This window comes from Acanthaster planci, linkage group LG18, assembly GCF_054643075.1.
Source record: "Acanthaster planci isolate LZ-2023a linkage group LG18, COTS_SCS, whole genome shotgun sequence".
In the NCBI taxonomy this organism is placed as follows: Eukaryota; Metazoa; Echinodermata; class Asteroidea; order Valvatida; family Acanthasteridae; genus Acanthaster; species Acanthaster planci.
The window spans coordinates 1,674,023-1,689,796 of record NC_141794.1 but is presented as its reverse complement, the minus strand read 5'-3'; the positions used below and the strand labels follow the sequence as shown (position 1 = coordinate 1,689,796).

Genomic DNA, 15,774 nt, shown 5'->3' with positions numbered 1-15,774 from the left:
TCATTTCCATTCAGGCATTCTTAATGCGGTGACAATGTACTTGTTCGGTGTGATTCAACATAACGGGATAAAACATGAGTCATAATGCGCTAGCGTCAAGGCCGTGCTTTTATTTTGTCGTGGCTTGGGAATGATGTGGCTTGTGTTCATTTTTGTACCACAACTGGTACCATGAGTCAAGTTCGCGGAATTCATATATCATGGAAGGTAAAACGTGAATGGAATACAGTCTTCAATTTCCTTTGTATTTGAATGAGGTTTATGGCACGCTGCATGCCTAAGTCCAATCTGCCACAATTTGGTTAAGTTCGAATAGCAGGTGCGTAACTAGAACTTTGCTTGCCCGAGGAAAAATAGAATGCCGTCCTGCTTAAACAATTTTAAGCGTTCTAAGATTGCTTCCATCAGCGCTCTGATGATTCTTTTAAAGTGTCCATTCCGTTCCAAACTGCCACTGTTCGCACTCCCCCCCCTTATGCTGTTGTCTAAAAGAAGGTGGTTCGGAATAGGAAATCAACATCAAAACAATTATTTTCTCCAGTTTATTTCAATTTCTCCCAAAGGTTGGCAAATATGAAGGCCACTCTACCATACCGATTGTGATTTAGATGTGCACACCGGTAGGATTGGAAGTTGTTTTACAAAATTTATCCCAAATTGGAACCGAAAGGAAATACAAAGCTTTCCCAATTTCTTTTTTGTTGTAAAGTAATGCACTATCGATTCCCATCTCCTTGTTCAAAAGATAAGAAAATATTTGGCACATTTTAACACCACAAGCTTCTACAGGACTGTCTTCACAAAATATTACATTTTTAACACGAAGGCTATATCCACTTCGGCACGGGGCATGTGTTCAAGCTAAGAAAATACAATGCTACTCAGGTGAAAAAGGCGCGAATTCCTTGTTGCGCAAAAAGTGGAGAATTAAATTCTTTTCAGACGGTTTTTTAAAGAGCCGACAGGTGCGTTCCACCAATGGCGATCTTTCCTTTGTTTGCCATTGTTCGGCTCGCGCATACCTGCCGCGCTGTCAACAAGAAAGTTTTTGACGGTCACGTTGATCACACACCTGAATGGTAGGAGAAAATGGCCGCCGGCCGACTGGGAAACCGAGTCCGTCACTGTTGGAATTGTTGCAGCAGTGTCGGGAGAATCTCTCCTGGTTTGCCCCGAAGGATGCTGACAGATCAAATGCCACAAAAAGTACAGGTGAGTTCAACTTAAAGCTTGTACATGACAGAGCCAGCGACGGGGTCGCAAGTAAGTGTTTGAGGAACGAACTAAGAAATTATTTAATGCTGTCGGAATTGGAGATGTTGTCAGGCCTTGAAACACCGATACAAGAGGGAAAATCTCATAAGCTTCCATAATTCACCGACGGGAGCATAATGAACAGAAAATCTGTCCATTGGTATCAGTTTCTTTAGAGGTCTAGGATGAGCCTATGCTCGTTCTTTCAAGCTGACGGGCAATCCTTGAATTGCAAGACCCTGTTCCCGTATAACATTATGTATTTCTCTACTGTAAAAAGTGGTTAGAATTCCCCATTTCTGGCAACGTCCTCCACAAAAGGACTCCCCAATTTTTCAACCTTGCAATAAAAGGAGAATCCCTGAGGCCGTAGATGATAAAAAAAATGAAAATGTCGAGGTGTCCTACAAGTAATAAAGGAGACTAGAATTGCTGACGGTAATGATGTGCCAGGAAAGGAGACGTGTAAAGATGTAGGCCCGTTACTGTATAAATCAAACTAAAATCAGTCTTTTTGTTGGATCATCATGGAACGGACATGATTTATGTTTACAACAGTGCACAGAAGAATTCCCAATCGAGGCCAGACTTTGCCATACTTGACCACAAGACAACCCGATTGTTGTCCTGCACGTGTCACATTCGGTTCCACAAACACCCCCTCTGTCCCTGGAGGGTTTGACAACTGTGTGACGACCCCCCCGCCAAGAAAAAAAAAACCTTGTCGTAGTAATTATCAAAACAAAGCGAAATCAAACATTAAACTTTCACGCTCAGGTCAACGACACCTCGATTATGCTAATACACCTCTACCGAATCTTGACTGACAGCGCTACCCGTGTGTCATTTGGCTGTTTTCCCGACTACAAAAGAAAAGTAGTCCCGGTGAAGTAAGTGGGACCGGCACGCGCCGAACACCTGTATGCAAATGAGTTCGTTGAATACTGAGCTGTTTATGTTATTGTTTGCTAAATGCTATTGAAGTGTTCCGATAGGTGTCCAGAAGTGTCGTTCTAAACACAGTTATATGGTAAAGTTGGATCTCTCTTTATTTTGTCTAAATCTGTTTTCCACTTTTCCAGTTATAGTTTGTTTGAAAAGTGAAATGAAAATTCTTAATCTTTTTTTAAAAACGCTATTTCCTGTGTCAGTCCCTAAAACTGCCATTCAACTCATTTGCTTCAAAGTTAAAGAATTTACGGCGATTTTTGTTAAACTGGTTTGTTTACTTCTTTTTTCGTCGATAAATACAATTCAGAAATCCGATGACCAAAACTAAACAAGGTATTCTGCAAAAGTGAACAAAAATACTTCTTCTGCGGGATTTCTATTCAGTAGAAATGCAGGAGACAGCAAGTATACCTCTTGAACCTCTGAAATATTAGTGGGATAACTGGAAAAGTATCTTGTATGAAAACATAAATGCTGAAACCCTAAGCAGACATCGATTTCGCTACATAATCGGTGTTCACTATTTCGGTAGATCGTGTAAAAACTAGCGACTTTGTTGAAAATTCAGAGGCGAATTTTGCCAGAGCAAAGCTTATTTGTGTGGTGTTTTTTTTCGATGCCATTACCACGATTGATTTGGCTATATTGAGCTTGGCCGAATCCATGTATGTAGATTGTTGCGATGACTATTCCCTCTTTTTATCATTTATCATTTTTTTTGTCTGACATGGACGCTGGGTCTTGTCGCATCAGCGCGTTGCCATCTGCCGCCGTTCCGTTCTGGATGGAAGATGAAAACCCATGCAAGAGCGGTACGCCTTTAACGAGCTACTTGTGCGACGACTGTTGCATGTTGCCCGAATTCTGTTATTGTCCAAACTATACTCGCATCATGCATGGTAAAGGAAATTGGTTCTGTTGTTCAATTTCAGTGAAATGCGTCACAAAAAGATGCCGACTAAGAGAAACCCTTTCTGTAATTAGGGACTTTAAATATTGTTAATTACTTGCCCTGTTTTAGTTTTAGTTTAAAATGAAAACGGCATGACGACAGCAATTGTCATTACCTCAATTCCGTCAGCAAATGACTGAAATTGTGAAATGATGAATAAAAACACTAGAGTCGATATAGGCCAGGAATAACATGAACCAAGAACTTGTGGCTTCGAAACGCGTAACAAGCTTACTTGTGAAACAGCCGCTGGAATCATCTCGATGAATCATCTACAGACGTGACTGCTGTTTCCATTTCCCTGCTGCGGACTTGACGTTGAACAAAGAAATTATCAATTTCCGAGAATATCGCTCCCAATCATAGCCCTTGCAAGTCCATATTGTGCTCTTTGTTTCTAAATAACCAGCGCTAGGGGCAGTGACATTTATTTGTTCCATGTCTAATAGGAAAGGGAAATTTAAATGAATAATTCTGAAGAAAATTTATAATGTTTTTTGTGTGCGATGAATTGTGATGCGCGAGGCCTGTGCCGTACAATTTCTGATCGTAAATTAGTTGTGATTTTTCCTGAGCGATTTCAAATTTTTTCACAGAAAATTTAGTCGTTCCAAGCCATTTCTTAAGAAATATTTGGTATGTGCTTTGCTTTTTAATTTGAGAAGATATGTCTGCGTGCGGCTCAAAGACCGATGAAGTTTACTGAAGATGATTCCAACATTCTGCCGGAAACGTCGATTGTTAAGTTCCATTTTTTGTGAAGAATCTTGTAATCGCAAGAAAAGCGTGATCATTAAGATCCATTTTTGGCATGAATTCGATCGAATGCTCAGCTCATTCTAGCTTGAGAAACTCCCGCCTTAATGCACATGGCAAAAGTTCTGGAAATTCTTCACATTATTCTTGAGTCATGGGCATTAATTTTGGTAACTTACCCTCGGTCAGTGAAATAAATGGGGGGGGGCAGCTTTGTTGCCGCGGTTTAATGCAAAAACTTTCATTCAACATTTTGTTTTGAAACTATTCGCCCCCTTTTAAATAATCCAGCGTTCTACTCACTTCCCAAGAGAGCTCAAATTATCATCTTTCATCTTTCCCAGTCTCCAACCCTTTTCGACATCGCCTCGGCGTTCAAAGTGGTTTCCCCCCTAAAAAGCGACGACCGTGGCTGACGGCCAGGCTCATCGGGCGCGTGCCCCGGCATCGCGCTCAAAATCCCCACCGGGTCCCCCGACTTTACCGGCTGTAATCGGACCTATTAAAAGCAAATTTCTTTCCGTGTTGAACTACCCAAATCCTGTTTGTTCCTCCCTCTATCATTGTAGAGAGGCCGCAGTTAACGATAATACGATAGCCGTCCAAAAGGGGGGTGAAATAGGTTAACAGGATCATTTTAACCCGGATCTCTTAACGAATTTGGATGTCAGCTTATGCTCGAAAAAAAGTGCAAGCTGAGGTCAGCCCTTGGGGAATTATAGTAACTTAAAACAACCAGTAAGGCTGCTTTTTGGGCAAAGATTTTGAATAGGTGCCCTGTAATTTCTGACCTGTTAGTTTTCCTGTTCATACTACTTATCGAGTTGTTGGTTATTGTGTTATCTACAAGGTAAACCTTAATTGCTTTGAAAATTGTTGTTTTACGAAGTAACCCACTTCAGTCAGTGAAACCTAAGTGCACTTTCCGCTGTATCTACTTGTAGCCACGCCAGATCAAACATTAGCCGTCGATTATTTTTCCATTAATTACTCTCACCGTAAGGGCCAAGTGAAGCTTTTGTCTTGCCGGGATCGGTGGGAAACTGGCAAGCCAGATAAACAAGCGGTCATTTTGGCGACTATTCCGAAGGTGGGGGTATATTTGCCCAGCTGGACAGAGATTTCGAGGCCGATAGTTCATTGTTTTGGAGTCTTAATAACTATTGTTATCTATTTCGAGGCTTGTCCGGTCGAACAGAGCGTGGGAGATAGGCATCCGCCAACCATCGGTCAAAGCCTCCCCATGCCCCGGTGGCCTGAAAGTACAAATGTATTCTAAAAAGTTGAGAATTGTTTAGGGTTGTTACATAGTTTTCAAGCGCGTGGTCGAGGCATATAGTGTACCCTCCAGAACCGGCTGCCTAGCTCATGCGAGATGAATTATACCTGTTACAAATAAAACCCGGACTTATTTCAAGCAATTAATTTCTGCATAAATTCAGACAGTTTGTGGTTCCGCATCAGTGATTAATCCACCCGCGTTTCCGACCAGTCGACAGTGTTCCTGAAACGAAAATTACACGCTCGATGCCGTACCCGCAAAAGTTTACCATCACGGTTTTTGGTTGTTTGAGTGATTAATTTTAAGTTGATACCATCAAAAAAATATATGTATATCACATTTTTCACATTTCCTGTGGGAAGTGGTGGGGCATTGCATATGAAATGAGAATGAATATTGTTGAAAAACTGGGGGCGCTATTTGAAACCACCCGCATCAGTTAAAATTGACTTGCAAACTTTACTGAAGGCCAGCGAGTCCTTAGACTATTGGTGAATGCGTAATATATTACTCCAGTGGGCCCCATAGAGGCTTTACGTGGTAGCCATCTTGCAGGGCAGTTCTCTGTTCTACAGAAAAGCCTCCTTTGTGCATACCAAGTGGAAAAAAGCACTGGTTTGCTCGATGGTAGTCACGCAAACCCTCCATCCTTCCTACATGCAGCACCTGACAAGTACAAAGGCGACACAATCCTGAGTTCGAGGTTTTGGATGAATACGACTTGACGCTGCATGTTCTTTCGGACCGTGTATTGTGTCACGTATTTCGTCACATCAGTTTAATTAACTTGCTGGAGATGTAAGCATTTCAATTTAACTCGATGGGACTCCCGCAATAATCCAAGTATTCATCACTTTCGATGACAAGAAATATGAGACTAATTAATCTAGACTCACTAATCTGTAGATCCTCACAACAGTGCTATTTTTTGTATCTTTTAGATGGGGGAATGGAAGAAGAAACCAACATGAAAGGTTTTGTTTTCTTTGTTGAAGTCTAAAGTACATAACGCGTACATATAGAACGAAGTCATACCTTTAATTCATCGGGAAATTTAAAAAAGTCGCCTATCCGATTCGGGGGAGGGATGAGGAATGTGAAGAGGGCGGTCCACCCTTTCTTCTTGTCTCCGTAATAGCGCCGTTTGCTGGTTATATCCTGAAGGAAAAAATCGAAAACTACAGAATGTCGCAATGCAGGCTGCCAACTGCCATTCCACGATTATATTACCACGCAGGAATTACTCCGATGAAGATATTGTTATCACGAACACCATCGTTTATATTCACGTACAGCTTTGACAAAGCCGTGGAGGACACGTACGTTCCAATCTCTACAAGCGTAAACTACAGACTCCTGTCCGCCTCGAGCAGAAGCACCCAATCATTGGTTGAAAAGAGCCTTATTGGTCCGAAGTGTTTATTAATATTTTTGTTGGTAGCGAGGTGGCCGTAACGCTTGCATTTCATAGTCAGTCGTGAACCAGCGAGGTTCAGTTCCTACCAACGGAGCCTCCGTTGCTAAGAAAATTGCGTCCTCTCTTGATCCAGCTTGAGGCTCATTGAGTATAGAGATTGTTTCAGGTCATCTTCACTTCACTTATTTTACTCGTGTTAATTACTAAGGTGAGACAACAGTTACATTCTCCAACATGCCATTAAAAGTTATTGAATCTCTTGGCTTGGCAAGACGTTCAAAGTTTCATTGTCTGCAAGGTCAGAAAAAGGAGATATTGGTTTCTGGTTTCAGTCACTGGCTTTCATGTTGTCGCTGTCTTTCCGCAGAGACTGAGTATGTAACAAGTGCTGAAGCAGATATGCGTATCTTAATTATTTAATTTCGCCTCCACTAGCAAAATTTTAAAAAAATGCAGTAGCGATGTGTGATTAAAAATTGACAGATGTGTCACCTTGGGCTGACCCCGTTCCTTGTTCCCGAAGTGGCCTCAATCAACCGAGACGCCGCAGCCAGCGTGGTTAATTTCACAGCTAGTCAGACACTTCGTCAATCTATGGCGGGCAGATTTGAATAATTATTCCCGTTGTCTGGTCGAAGCCCCTCGCTCGACGTGCTCGTCTTGTATGATAATGTCATGTTTCCCGCGATCCCGGAGAGTGTTAAACTACTATCACCTAATTCTCTCGGCCCGGGGGCTCTTGGGCCGGGAATGACATGAATGTTTCTGGCTGTCATATCGGGTGTCATTGGGGCGGAAGCAACCGCCAGAGCAGCCCGGGAGTCCCCGCCTTCTTGTCGTGAACATTTGCGCCGCCTGCGAGAATGCTACCGCGAAGAAGCTAGCCAAGTTAACTTGCTGCAATTTTGATAATTTTTAATTTGTGGAAATCCCGTGGTATTCCATGATAAAGGAGCCCCCATTGAGTTTTAGGGCAGCTTTTATCATTTCTGTAAATGTAAATCCATCCATTCTGTGTACACACATTTCTGCACTACTATAACAATTTTTATAGCCAACACACATCCATTAATTACAAATGAAATATCAAATATGTTTATCAAGTTAAATGACAATCAGAAAAGAAATTCTGCAGTGATACTCAATAACTATTAAAATTGGGTAGGCAGAGGACTCAGTACTGTGTTTTTACAGCTTATCCTTGGGTTATATGAAAAAATGCAGCCATGAAGCAAAACGTACGCACGTACGTTAATGGGAGGCATTAGGGATTAATCGGGGATGAAATCGGACATTAGTCTTCGGATCTTTTGGTCACAGTTTATGAACAATTGAAAATTGTCCTTCAAGCGATGCCGAAGTGTAATTTGTTCGTTTGTCTTTTGTTTTTACGTCTGAGTAACGTTGATGTTGACGAATAGTTTGCAATAGCAATTTATACTACTCAAAAAGTTAAGCGCCAATTTTTTTCTTAACTTGTAATTTTTTTCCAGGCTATGAGTGGGGTGTAGTTCAAGGCTTTTATTTGTCTAGATGCATGGTGTTCTCATTGGAATAAAACATTTTTTAAAAATGTTTCAAAACATCAAATGTGCATTTTCAGCAGTAAAATACGTTTATGTCATATAAAAAGTATAAACAAAATAAAAAGTGGCCCTTAACTTCTTTGAGCATAGTGTACTTTCATTAATACAGATCGATAGAAAATCAAGAAATTCGCCAAAACAAACGTACAAATGAACTCTGGCTGGGCAATATGTTGCAAAGCATAAACATGTAATGAGATGGTAATTATATTAGTAATTTACACATTCAGATTGCCAATTACTTTGAAGAATCTTCTTCAGAGCTGCTAAGATAAAGCCAAGAAGTAGATTTGAGCTCATCAATTATTTACTTGCTCGCTATAATATTGATCCTCACCCGTAATGCGGCTAAGACGGCAAAAGCCCAACTTCTGCACGCGTCAAGATGACAAAGGATAGTTTCTGGGAACAAAGACTTTTGCCACTTATCGATTCGTTTCAGATGATGGAAAGGATTCTTAGCCATTTTGATTCAGAATTCTGCTCGGCTGCGGTTCAGGAAGACCGCTCAATATCAAAACGATTTACATAAGAATCGAGTTGGTTCCACGCGCGGGGTAAAAAAAATCCGCTAAAATCCGCAATCGGGATGTGGCTGGACGCCTTGATGGAGCAGCTTGCATTAACTATAATTAATTGCTGTCTGGGGCCCCGACTTCATTTGCATATTATCAAATATATGAGACATTATAAGCACCCCGGCCACATGATGCCGTCGATCGATACTTCTTTGGAGAAGAGTTCGTTAGGATTTACTTGCATAGCCTAATCAGATTTTATCCCGCAAGCTCTGCGTGTCTTGCTCCACTCTGTTTTGTATACCCAGCAAGAAATGAGACCGAGGGGTACCCCCCCCAACATGTCCAATCCCTATACACATTCTAGACTATTGTTACTTAACGCATCTCCCCAGGATGTCTGAAAGGAATTCCCCAGATTCCTGCGAGACAATGACCAACACAAAGCAGGGGGGGCTCTCTCCGTCTCATACCTTGCTGCATATGCAATTTTGCTGCGGATAACACTTGTATTGGTAAAGACTTTGACAGACATTAGTTACAAGGGTTTACTAAAAGGTTTGGACCATTACCAAGCTTCGTCCTGTTGAACAGTATACAGCTACCATTTGTTTGAAATTCTTAAACACGTCTATATTTTTCATAAAAGAGACGAGTTCAGTAAACTATTGAAGATTATTATTGGAATACAATAATGTGGTTTCTATGTACCGGAAATTGTCGCTTGAAGCTTACAACTGAATTTCAACCTTTTCCAGGAAAGCAACCGGACGCGTGCCTCGGAATTTGCATAGCGGGTCTCAGCAAGTGTTGACTCAACAATAAATCAACGTGTTGGCAAACGCGTTCAATTGGATAACTACATCACCACTATTCAGAGCTGTGGACGCCAGTAACATTACAAGTGCCCAAAAGGTCAGGCCTGTCTCATTTTTCTTCTTAAGCAATACAATTAATTTTTCAAACGTCATACATTTAGCATTCAAATTAATAAGCCCGTTTGCACTTTATACCAATCAAAGAAAAGTATTCCAATACGAGTAAAGTGTTCTTTTGATAGATTATACAGTGATGTCCTAGACCTTAAAGACCTTCCTACTAGAAAACGTGAAGAGTGCTGCAGAATTTACAACTGGGAAATTTTCAGCCTGAAATCAAAACAGCATGCTACAGATTCACATCTGAGGACGGTAGCTGATTACAAACTCTCAGTGATCCATGTTAAACAGCATCGTATTCCACGCACTACCAGACTCGAAGTTCCAAAACCAGATATTATGTACCGGGCGCTCCCTGTCTCAACGCGTATTCGTCACAAAAGGAGGGACGCGTGCCCCACAGACAATTCAATCGGATTAATTCGTTGATTATTTTGTTCAGTGATAATCCCTTTCTCAGGTTTTGCATAACGGGACATTGTGAGGGTTTCAAACCAAGGCTCTCTTAATCAGCAAGCTACGGAAGGTCTCATCATACGGGGCTTCGCATGTGATTACCCGCCAATATTAATATTTCTCAACACCTCCCTCGACAGGGGTATGTTTTCAACATAAAATGCTTATAAAGGTGATACATTTGCAACTGACAAGACAAAATGTATCGACCATTAATGTGAGAGGGATTCCTGAAAAACTAAATGCCTCCTTTGAAAACTTCCGTGCAGTATCCCTTGCGATAAGCCTTTAGGCTACACCTGTCGATCAAGTTATATTCCTGACACAGTCCAATTTCTGTTGTGAGCAAAACCTCTGGACATGGTACTTCATCGGTTCCACTCTCTACTCACAATTCATAACCTCCACACACCCTGCAAACAACGGGAGAACAGAGACCCCCTTATTTTTCATCCTTGAACAATAGCAAGCATGCATAATTTATTGACAGAGTGCTTTAGAAGTGCGAGTACCCACGCGCCCGGCTCGCGACCCACATTCCGAGGCCGTGTTGCCCTCACCTGTTCACCTGTGCCCCGGCACTCCTTGCACCTGCCGGTTCTCTATTGTTAATTTCACCTGGTCGGCGTCCTATCTTGTCAGTGTGCCAAATCAAACAGAACCTCTTTGAAGGACCCGTCTGCACGGCTTCTCAACGGCTGTTGCATGTGTGGTTTATTTGCCCCGGAGCATTTTGGTGTAAAATTCAGTGCGTCCATGAGAAATCAAAGTTAATAACTCAGGTGGCTTTTGCACACTTATATGTAAAATGATTTTGAGGAGCCCCCCCACACACACACACAAGCCGAGCCCACAAACTCAGTTCTGCCCCAAATCTCGAAGCAAACGCCGCAGTGTTTTCATCACTCTACTCTCGCTGCCCCCGATCCCTCATCACACGTCCTCTCCAATTTGTGAAATTACCCCTTTGGTCCCATCGTTATTTCATTCACCGAATTCGCAAACATTTCCCTGATTACATTTTATACTTGAAAGAAAATGACTTCCCTCAATGACGGCTCAAACCAGCGGCACGCATGTAGGCCTACATGTACATTTCTTTTTGCATGTAGGCCAACTGTTTTTGATCCTTTGTTGGTTGAACTTGTTTTGGTAATAAATCTAGCAAAGCTGTCATCACTGAGGCGGGTGTCTTAGCTGGGTCTGGGTGCCCTTGATAAAGAAGGAACTTGAACGGAAAATATAACCATCAGGTGCACAAAGAATAACAAACTCGACGGGGACATATTTTCAGGCGTCGTGGCCTCACCATATTTTATGTCGGGAGCCCTCTATCGTTAATCCCGATTTGTTAAAGAATCGAAGGTGAAAATATGAGATCCTTTTGTGCATTAAGAATAGAAGTTAGATTTATTAAAACGAATTGGTTTTAGAAAGCCACTCAATCAATATTGAAAATGATTCCATGTAAATAGGTTTAGCAAATGTTCCGTTTTTCTGAGCTTCAAATGCCACTCACTCATAGTTTACGTTTTAGACATTAATTATTTTTTTATTAAACACAAGAAAAGTAGCGACAGTAAGTGTGGATTCAGCCTTCAGGGCAAAATCATTTAACAATAAATTGCTTTCATTGTTGAGAAAAGAGTGCTCCAAATTTCTAAAGTTATTAAATAAAGAACGCTAATTAATGGTTCCACCTGTGATATTGGCCACATAGCTCTGTTTCTTACTAAGTGCCCAGAAGTTGAAGTTGAACGTAGTGGTTTGCAACGGTAACCATGTGTAAAAAGACATCAACATGTTACGATAATGCTTCGATTACTCGCACATTCAAAGCAAAATTGAGTCAGGAAGAAAGGCAAGAATAGAACTTCGAGCATAAGCGGGAAAACCTTCAGGATCCTTTACTGATCATCTGGCACACCATCCAAATGAACCCTTGGGACAGTCACCTAGAAATTTTCAGAGCGTCACTTCATTGAGGCGTTCCCTCATAATAGAATTTTAATAGAATGGAGAGCGACGACTGGTTGTTAGTGGAACGTCTGAGTTAAAATTCTTATAAACATCACAGAACCTGTTTGGATTTGCAAAGGTTTTCTTCCATAAAACCTCGGGCGTCAGGTCTCGATTTTAATTGTCATTAATCCATATATCGTGTCTGAAAAGAAGGAAGATTTGTTGTTTGTGGAGCGTTTGAGCTGAAATATACAAACATCAGCAGAACGTTACAGGTTTTCAAAGGTTGTCACTTAGAAAACATTATGGGTTGATTCGCTCGTTTGTTGAGTTGTCAGATTGTTCTCAAGTGGAGCAGGAGAGAATTGACAGCTTTCCACTTGTCTTGGCCTGTTCTTCCCATTCAGACATAGAGCAGTATTGTTGAGCGATAAAATCCGCTTTACGTCAAACACCAAACAATACGACAGGTGTATAAGGCCCTTCGTAATTGCCTGGAAAATGTTTCCGTTTAGTGTAAAAAAAAGATAGTTTTACTCAAAGCTACAGTGAATGGTGATTGTACATGTACATATGGGTCTAGGAGACAGACGTTTTGAATCCATGGTAGAGAGACAGAGGGTTGACTTGTTACATCCACCAGAGATTGATGCAACTTTTGCCTGCTCTTTTCGGCATCATAATTACTTCCCGCTAAATGCCCCATCAAAAGGATTGGAGACACGGATTTACACGTTTCATTCAAATGTTGGATTATTGGCGACATATTATTAAGATAGTTTACATTACAGTTGAGTTAGTAACAGTAGTAACCATGCTTAGAGTTCCATGGCTGTAAACTCATCAACAGACGCGACCACCAAAGCCGGACCGAAAAACTCATAAATGAAAGATGCTGTTTGAACAACCGGACACCCACGTCTGTGTGTTGATCAGAGTATGATGGAAATTGGTTCTTTCAGTTTCACTAGAGATAGCCTGTACGTCATTTTAAAATCATTGATTCTTTCGGGTACTTTGTGGAATGTGGAAAACGTTGGTTTTTTGTTGGTGGGAAAAAAGGGGGACATGGGCTTCCATAAAGACCGTAATTACGTACTTCATGACCTGATGCACAAGACGAGGTCCTTGGGCCCAGGGTGGGGGTATTCACTGGGGGACACCTGGGCCCCATTCAGTGACCTCGATCACCTGATGGGTCTACCCACTTATCTGGTCGGTGTCCCCTCTGTCCTTGGTCAGTTCACACCCCCACCATCAGAAAAATGATTCACTGCGTGCTTAACCGGCTCTCCTCTTTGTATCACGCCCCTTCAAATTGCACTAACCAAACTTGTCTCGGTGTCTGGGAGATCGACATTCATTTAAATCGCCTCCATGTCCCTGGAATCACCACTTGCCGCCGTTGTCAGACCAAAAGAGGACCATTAAGGTTGTCATTTGAACGGTCTTCCATCTGTTTCTGAAATTGGGTTGTGGGGCTATCAAAATCCCGTCTAATTTCACCTGACATGTCAAATTGGGGGAGTAAAATAGTTCGACATTGTCAGGCTCCTAGTCCTGATGCCTTTGGTGGCTTATGCCGCGGACCTTCTGCTTACGATTTAGTACAGTTGTTGGCAGTTTGATGGGGTACCCTCGAGAAATAACTCGATTATCACAAATTTACTATTTTGTGCAAAACACGAGTTACTCTGAAAAAGTTAAAGTAATGCTTTGCCCCACTCTTTTGTCACAGTGTGTATCACAATGTTCATCACTGTGAGCGGAGTTCAGAGTGACGGACGTAATTAGGTCATGGAATCACTGGTCATGAAATCCTTGCCTCACGCAAACCACCGTGTGAATGACCACAGGGGTAAGAATCGGACGGGGAATCTCTCATTTATCTCAATAGCACTGCCTCCATATTTTCTGTTTCAGTGGCTTGGTTGGTAACCAAACAAGTCAGAACTGATTTTAACAAGCACCACTCCTCTTTACTGACTTGACGATTAATTTGGGATTTTTTCCGCCCTGCCCGACTTGTATTTTAACATTGTATGCTATGTCCCTGAAGGCTCGTGGAAAAACCACAAGCGTACTCGGGTGGGACTCGAACCCAAGACCTCTTGCTTACTAGTGCAGACGTCTTAACCACTCGACCACCGAGCTTGCCGGCGTTGGATCACTCGGCTCGTGCGCCGATGAAGAACGCAGTCAGCTGCGAGAATCAGTGTGAATTGCAGAACACAAAAAATAAATAAACAAATAAAAAATAAAACGACACCGTCGAGCTCAGTGGTCAAGTGGTTAAGACGTCTGCACTAGTAAGCAGGAGGTCGTGGGTTCGAGTCCCACCCGAGTACGCTTGTGGTTTTTCATAAGCCCGCGGTGGCATACACTGAGCATACAGTGTTAAAAAATACACGTCGGGCTGGGCAAAATCCAAACATTATTATTTTACATCTCCCCATTTGTGACGTCTTGTCCATCACTCGTCTTACTCAGCATTGGCTTATCTATTGCCGCTTCGGTATCCCCCTATCGTAGCAACAAGCGAATGCCCGCAATGTCAAGGTGGTCTTGTTTAAGTTCTCTTATGACCATCCTTACTTGGCGTTTACGGGTTTCTTCCCTAGCACAAGACTGCCAGCAGCACACCTCAGCTCTGCCCCATTATGGCCTCATCAATGTCCATCTGTAACTGTGAAAGGTTCAGTTCATAGCTTTAGACGAGGAGTCCCCGTGTAACATCACTCGTGAGTCAAAAAGATGAACCTGTAATGGCTTTCTGTCGGTTCTTGAAAACGTCAAAGCCACTTTCCACACTGCCCATTTTATCAATAGACATGATGATGTTTCGCCCATATCCACCGACGACGCTCGGTTGAACCACCATGGATGGACCCATCCGAACAAAAATACGAGATAGATGGTGGTCTATTATAGATCTTTTTCAGCAAGAGTGGACTCCTAGCTCTTGTCTGGATTATGCATATCCACATGATTTTATACAATCTAATTCAGTTGGGAGCTTAGAAGCCATAATTGCGGTGGTATAACACTCGTCGACAGGTAATATCCGCGCGCTTCACATGCCTCTTTGACCAATAGGATGCTGAGACTTGCAAAATGCACGCGCGCGTGAGTGCGGTGGCACCGCATCTCTTCAAAAATTAGTCTACTGTAATATTTGTTTCCCTGGTCCCTCTCCGAGAGTTATGTATGAACAACGAAGTCTATGCGATAGGGTTGCTTCAACAGCTTACATAAGGCCTGACGTAGCCTTACCCTTGAATCTGTATAACATGGACATAAAATAGATAACAAATATTGCCTTAGCCGATGTTAAGTTGATGATAAAAATTCCAGGAACATGTACATATGTAGTTCATTTTGGAGGGGATAAATTTTGTCAAGATCTTGGACATGTCCTTCGACTTTATTTCCCACACGTACATCACACCACTGCGGCGGCTCGTCCTTGACAAACCCTTCAGCTAACGACAAGGTAAGCCTCAGTGTACCGCTACCTGACACCGAACATTCTATTGAGCCAATTAACCGAAATAACATGCCTTGTACTCCCTCCAGCCAACCCTACACCCTCCCCCGTCACGTTCAGGGCAGTATATCAAGTGTCTAAACATTGCCCAAGGACGGAGAATTGAAGCGGCGGCGCGGCACCTGAACTAATGTGGCTGTTTTAACAGGTGGGTG

At 42.2% G+C, this 15,774-nt stretch overlaps 1 long non-coding RNA gene across 3 annotated transcripts in view; it reads left to right on the top strand.

Moving 5' to 3' along the window:
- The first annotated feature begins 918 nt into the window (after window positions 1–918).
- LOC147796091 (uncharacterized) overlaps window positions 919–15,774 on the top strand; it is a 42,282-nt gene continuing 27,426 nt past the window's right edge. The window contains exons 1-3 of one of the 3 annotated variants that reach the window (XR_015428345.1): window positions 919–1,212; window positions 9,475–9,631; window positions 13,811–14,140. This is a non-coding gene — a long non-coding RNA (uncharacterized LOC147796091). Of the gene's footprint in view, window positions 1,213–9,474; window positions 9,632–9,776; window positions 11,790–13,810; window positions 14,141–15,774 lie in introns of those variants that run through there. The other 2 variants (XR_015428344.1, XR_015428343.1) reach the window with 2 other exon arrangements.